The sequence below is a fragment of the Martes martes genome (genome assembly GCF_963455335.1).
Source record: "Martes martes genome assembly, chromosome: 7".
NCBI classification, from domain to species: domain Eukaryota; kingdom Metazoa; phylum Chordata; class Mammalia; order Carnivora; family Mustelidae; genus Martes; species Martes martes.
The window spans coordinates 144825899-144833204 of NC_137894.1; the positions used below are offsets into that span (position 1 = coordinate 144825899).

The following is a 7306-nucleotide window of genomic DNA, read 5'->3' on the forward strand; positions in this document are numbered from 1 at the left end:
TATGTTGAAAGAATTTTCTGAGGCTGATATCAGTTCCCCCAAACTCCCATCCCCCGCCCTTCAAAACCCTCAGGTTGTTTTTCAAAGTCCATAGTCTCTCATGGTTCACCTCCCCTTCCAATTTCCCTCAACTCCCTTCTCCTCTCCATATCCCCTTGCCCTCCATGTTATTTGTTATGCTCCAGAAATAAGTGAAACCATATGATACTTGACTCTCTCTGCTTGACTTATTTCACTCAGCATAATCTCTACCAGTCCCGTCCATGTTGCTACAAAAGTTGGGTATTCGTCCTTTTTGATGGAGGCATAATACTCCGTAGTGTATATGGACCACATCTTCCATATCTAATGTCCCCTTATACTAGCTTTAATTCTGTAGAATTCACAGATGGGTCATTGTACTCTATGTACTTTCTCTGTAGGACTTCTTTGCCCCAGAATCAGTCCTTGTGGATACAGCCGTGCTGCTGTCTGTATCAGGAGTCACTGGTTTTAATGACGGGCAGCTCTGAAGGCAGCAGTTGGAAGCAGCAGCTGGAGGAATATCTGAAAGAGCAGAAAGAAGCCACTTGCTGCAAGCCTCATCCACACACCCTCTTGACCCAGGAGTTCTTTGTTCCAGAAAGAGAAGAACTCCCTTGTTGTTCAGGAACCGAGTCTGCTGACTGTGGAGAAGAAAACCAAAGGCAGCAAGAGGTGGACCAGAGAACGTTGAGTTAGAAGCTCAGAAAGACCTGTCCATGAGAGATGCGAGGCACCAGGAGGAAGCACAGCATGGGAGGAGCTGTCCTGCTGCAGAAGAAACCTGGGCACAAACAAATCCGACACTCAGGCACCAACCTGTGGATGTCAGGTCAAGTGGCCAGCCTCTGACTATGCCCATAACTCCCACATTCTCCACTCAGTTCCACGGCTAACCTCAGCTGTGAGCTGCAGGCACCACCTGGCAATGGAAGCTGCTCATTGCCTCAAACCAGGAGCCTTCTTTCCTTGTCACCAGTGCACAGAGAGGACCCATTTCTGCAGCCACAACTGCCCACACCCCCACAGAATGTATCGGACACGTGTGGAATCTCCTTTTGTTGAGAATAGTTTCCCTGCATTCCTGAGGCTCATTAGGAGGCTTGACACATTGTGTCTCCTGCTGATTCCAAGAACTTACTTCCTTTGAGTCATTGTGGACCTTGACTGTGGGTATTGACTGAGACTAGCATGTAGTCTCTGTCAAAACTGTGCAAATTTATTGCTACTCTGCCACCCTCCTGGTTTTCTATTTTAATCAGAAAATAAGAACCATTATGCTTTCCTGAAAACATGATCTCTGTTTCAGATTCTGTCTGTTGTTTTTTTTTTTTTCCAAAGTGCATTTAGAACAAAGGAGTGGAACTCCAATAGGAATGCCTCAGGAACTTCTCTACCAGGAAGAAGACTGTGTTGCCCCACATGGAGCCTCCTGGCAGCCATGTCTTGCTGCAGACATGAGGCAGAGCTGGTGTGAAGCCACATTCTTCCTTGTAAGTGCTGACAATCATAGGGAACACCGTGCTCTACACACATGCATCAGTCCTCCCTTAAACTGGACTGGAAGCCAGAAAGTCGATTCCCTTCTCTGATTTTGTATCGCAATGTTTTTAACTCTGTTAAGCCCCTTTATTGGTCTCCTTTCTAGGGGAAAATGGGTAGTTTGAGAGGAGGACTGTCCATGAGAAATTGGAAAGCACAGGTTCTGTTCTTAGAGGAAAGTGTGCTATAAACGTTTCCTGTCTTTCCGCATTTTTTAACTTCCTCCCAGAATCCACTCGGGAAGGCAACCATGTGTGCTGGGCCTTCACACAGCCTGTGTCTTCTTCCCTCAATGTGCTTTTTCTCATCCGCTAGACATCCTCCTAAGCCTTGGTTCAGCTCAGGTAAAAACTTTCTCATAAGTCCTTCCTTGACCACGTGGCCTCCTCAGGTAAGATGATCACTTACTTCTTCGTGGATCCCAACGTTCCCTGTGTGCGTCTCCCTCAGAACACGTACACCACCATGGTACTTGTTCACAAGCAGGTAGAAGCACAGATGCCTACAATTTTCTTAGTCCTAGAAAACAAGAGTTATCTTCAACACCTCTGCACTGTGTGTCGCTGGTGCGGAATTCATTCAGCCCATGTTGAATAGTGGTTTTCCTGCAGATTGGCCATTACTTAAGAACTCTACTCTTTACATGTACCTGCTCTTGTGCATGGGGACAGAATAGCATCCATATTCTGCCCAGGCCAGTTCTAGGCACCATATAAGGTAGTCAACCTATCGGACATTCTTTCCACTAGTTCATGCAGTGAACGTTATGAAGAGGCCACTGTAGTCTCAGTGATGATGACAAAAAAAGACATGATTTCCAGAGACCGACCATTCTGAAGACCCACAAATGAATACAAAATGCAGATCCTTTATTCTTTACCCAGAAGTCTAGTGTACAGTTTTATAACTGTTTGTGTAATTCATTAACTAATATTTATTTGGTTCTAACTGCACAAAGGGCCTGCCTGGTCTCTGTGAATACAGCAATGAACAGAAATAGAAGAACTTGCCTTTATGGGGCTTACCTTTGAGGAGGGAAGACAGACCATAAGTCAGTAACAATCCTCTCTTTCTCCACATGGTAAAGGATTCTCTGACCAACTCTGGTGTAGAGAGTAGTTAGGAGTGGGATAGGGACATGGGAGCTTGGAATCTGGAAGGTGAGGAGATTCTTGCTGGTGTCCAAGTGAAAACTGATAGGAGCTCAGTCCAGGGTGGCAGCAGTGAAGGAGTGAGAAATGGTTGGATTCTGAGTATGTCTTGAACTTGTCACCGGCAAGACTTGCTGACTAATTGGCCATGGAGTGAGAGAAAGAGGCAGTTAAGGAGAGGACCCAGCTATCGGCCCCAGAGTTCGAGGTCTCCATCCTTCATCCTGTGAGAAGGGCAGTTCCACCCCAGTCCTCGTATCTCTTCTGGATTCCTGGAGGGTTTTCACTGTGTCTCATTATTGCTGGCTTTGCTGTTTCTCCTTCTGTCCATGTTTTGGTCCTTTCTGTCTGTCTAACCTCTCTAGCATTCTCGTCCCCACGCTGTACCTTGTATTAACAGTTCTCTGATGCATCACTATCATTCATGTATTTCCATCTGGCTTAATTTTTGCAATATAATTTGCCCGCTTTTTATTTTGCTTCATTCAGGTAGGAGAATAAGTCCAGCCCTTATGTTGAGGGTTCTGGAAATAGTGTCCTTGAGAAGTACGGATGGGGAGGATACTTCTACCCCATTCTCTCCATTCCAAACTACCCCTTCCAGACACAACCATGATGAGGTGGTCATGTGTGACAGTCCAGAGGGTTTACATTACTTCAGTGCAAATAGCTTAGAACTGAGACACGGGTATCCACTGCCTCCTGCTTCCCAGAGTCCCTCTGCTTCTGAGTGACCATCTATGTCTCCTCTTCATGTTCTGCCTGGAATTCAGTTCTCTCTCTCAGCACCACGTCGATTACCTTCATTTATGGTTCAGCCTCCCCTTCGTTCTGAAGCTCAAAATCTGCACTTTTATCTACCAGAGAATGTCAGAGTCTTCTCCTTTTAGGCCGCTTCCTAGAGGGAGCTTGTCCTGGCACACTCAGAGGTCATTCTGAAATTTTCCGGAGCAATGAACACATCCTCTGATAGGAATTTACTGACTTTTCCTGAGAAATACGTCTGTCACTCTAGCTTATCCAATTTGCAAAGCTCCTAGCTCATGCACATATGTAGATTGTTAGAATTTCCACAATTTCTGGGAAGGACCTTCTGTTGTTGCAATCTTGACTTATGTTTTGTTCTATCCAGAGGTTCTCCAAAGTGTGTTCCTGCAAAGTGGAGTTTTGCTTGATAAACAGGTCTCCACTGGAGCTGCTCCAGTGTTCAATGGAGAGGAGACCTGGACACCTTATTGGAACACAAGGTAAGATGTGACTGATTAGGGTGAGACAGGAAAAGTACTGGGGGAGTGCAGAGATTCCTGTTGGAGGGGAGATTTCAGTTCTTAAAGATGTTTCTTTCTTTTTTAAGTAAAAACTACCAAAATACAATGTGTTTGAAACAGTTAATATAATATAAACCTTAAAAAAGAATCACTGGTTTTAATGAATAGCACCTGTCCAAAGAATGGACTTAGCAGGATTTAATTTTTTCAAGAATTTGTTTGAGGGTCGAATTGTTTCCAGTGTCTGATATTACAATAAAGTTGCTTCCCCCTAGATCTGTAGCTGCGGAGCTCAGAAAATGTATTATTTATATGCTTTCCACAACAACCATGAACGTGAAGAAGATGCAGAGGAATAATTTTGCATCATATGCGAGTTTCTCTGCCCTGTTCAGTTTCTACTTTACATAGGTGTTCTTGAAAGCTCATTGTCAATCATGGGAATATAAATAAAACATAATTAAAATTAGGAAGTTTCTATGAAGATGCTATAAGGACATGTGTAATATGTTTATGTCATAAGTTTAAGGCATTTTAGGAAAAGCTTGATGTCCATAACTATACTAGGGGCTAACCATGGAGCAGAAATCCAACTTTTGGGACTTCATCAAGATCAAAAGCTTCTGCACAGCAAAGGAAACAGTCAACAAAACAAAGACAATGCACAAATGGGAGAAGATACTTGCAAATGACACTTCAGACACAGGGCTAATATCCAAGATGTAATAAGAACTCCTCAAACTCAACACTCAAAAAGCAGATAATCACATCAAAAAATGGGCAGAAGGCATGAACAGACACTTCTCCAAAGGAGACATACGAATAACCAAGAGGCACATGAGAAAGTGTTCATCATCATTAGCCTTCAGGGAATTTAAAATCAAAACCACATTGAGATTCCACCTTATACCAGTTAGAAATGCAAAAGTGACAATGCATAAACAATGAATCTTGGAACACTGAAAAAAATAAAATAAAATTTAAAAAAAGAGAAGGCAAGAAACAGCAAATGTTGGAGAAGTTGTGGAGAGAGGAGAAGCCTCTTACACTGTTGGTGGGAATGCAAGCTGATACAGCCACATTGGAAAAAAGCTCAATTTCCTAAAAAAGATGGAATCAGAACTATCTTATGACCCAGCATTTGCACTACTGGGTATTTACCCCAAAGATAAGATGTAGTGAAAAGAAGGGCCACGTGAGCCCCAGTGTTCATAGCAGCAATGTCCACAATGGCCAAACTGTGGAAACAGTTGAAATGGCCTTCAACAGAGGAATGGATAAGGAAGATGCAGATCACATCTACAACAGAATATTACTCATCCATCACCGAGGATGAATACCCAATTTTTGTATCAGCATGGATGGGACTGGAGGAAGTTATACTGAGTGAAATAAGTTAAGCAGAGAAAGACAATTATCATAGGTTTCCCTTATTTGTAAGGAAGAGCATGCAGGACATGGAGAAGGAAGGGGAAAATTGAAGGGGTGGGATCAGGGTGAAATGAAGCATGAGAGACTATGGACATTGAGAAAGAAAGTGAGCATTTTAGAGGGGAAGATGGTGGGGGTTGGGTTAGCCCGGGATGCATGTTAAGGAGGCCATGTCTTGCATGGAGCCCTGGGTGTTATATGCAAACAATGAATCTTGGAACACTACATCAAAAATTAATGATGTGCTGTATGGTGACTTAAATAACATAACAATAAAAAATAAAAAGTAAGTGCATGGCCCTCAGGCATAGAGTGTCTTTAGCTTTGTTGTCCCTGTCACCTCCTCAGCCCAGCACAGATGAGCCTTCTTCAGGGTTTCTGACACAGGCAGGATGTGGGTTCTCACATTGTGTCTCTTGCACAGTAATACACGGCCGTGTCCTCAGAGTTCAGGCTGCTGATCTGTAGATAGGCTGTGCTGACAGAAGTGTCCATGGAGAAAACAAATCGACTGGAGAAGCCCTGGGCATATGTTGGATTCCCAGTGTTCGTGTTGATCCATCCCATGTACTGCAGGCTCTTTCCTGGTGCCTGTCGCACCCAGTTCATTGCATAGCTAGTGAAGGTGTATCCAGATGCCTTGCAGGAGACCTTCACGGATTCCCCGGGTTTCCCCACCTCAGCCTCAGACTGCACCAGCTGCACCTGGGAGTGGACACCTGTGGAGAGGGAATAAGAGGGGATGAAGTCATGCTGACTGGCCCTGGTCCCCTCCTCTGCCAAAGGACTGGGGGAATCCCTTACCTGTAGCCAACACCACCAGGAAGAGGATTCTCCAGCTCCAGTCCATGGTGAGGTGCTGTGCTCTCACGGTTTCTATAAAATATTGTGTGCAGCTGTTGGGTGATGTTCTCAGGGCACAGACATGTGTATATTTAACCTAGCACACCTTGGCTCATTTGCATATACACAAAGCAGAATATTTAATATCAGAAAATGGCTCATTCAGAGAGAAGACACATCAGAGGGGAAACACATTCCTGGGAGGCTGAGGTCCCACATTTGAACATCTGTTGGAGGATATACACCGTTGCCACATCCCCGACTCTGTGTTACCAGGGCTCTTTTCACTGAGAATGAGCCCGAGTACAGAGCTGTGGAGGCTACTGGGTAAGGCAGTTTCTTTAGGAGCAGAAGCGAGTGCTGATCTGGGACCAGGGGACCAGGGACGGCAAACCTGGTGTGTCAGTCCCTGTGGACCAGTGTCTGTGATGCCCTGTGCACCTCCCTTCTCAGGTGGAGAAGTGGGATCTGGGTAGAAAAACACCTGAACCTGAGTCAGGTCACCTGGTTGATTTGTCTGATAGACTCAAGTGCACATATTGTAATGATATGCTGGTAAACCTAACATAACTATGTGTATAAAAATATATATATTCCTACAGAGTCTCTTCTAATCAGGTAATGTGTTCAAATGTAAACATCAAGAAGTCATCCCCCTATTTAAGATGAAAAGTCATGATCATCAAACTAAAAATGATTTTATTAATGAAAGATGTCTCATTTAATGGTAAATGACTTAACCATTTCCTTGGAAGCCATGAACAAGTCAGTCAAGCTCCGTGATACCCTGTATCAACATTTTCATGGGTAAAGAAGATGTGCCATATATATATATATATATATATATATATATATATATACACACAATGGAATTTACTTCACCATAAAAAATTTGCAAAGACATGGATGGAACTAGAAGGTATTACACTACAGTGAAATAAGTCGACAAGGGAGAGACAATTATCATATAATTTCTCTCATATGCAGAATTTTAGAAACAAAACAGGGTCGTGGGGGAAGGGAGGGAAATTAAAATGAAATCAGAGAGTG

The 7306-nt window shown here is 43.7% G+C and overlaps 1 gene segment (V, D, J or C); it reads right to left on the reverse strand.

The window, feature by feature from the left end:
- Nucleotides 1-403: 403 nt before the first annotated feature.
- Nucleotides 404-6315, reverse strand: LOC308346751 (immunoglobulin heavy variable 7-4-1-like). The segment is given in 3 exons: nucleotides 6218-6315; nucleotides 5820-6132; nucleotides 404-665 (listed from the first exon to the last, which is right to left on the reverse strand).
- Between the last annotated feature and the right edge of the window lie 991 nt (nucleotides 6316-7306).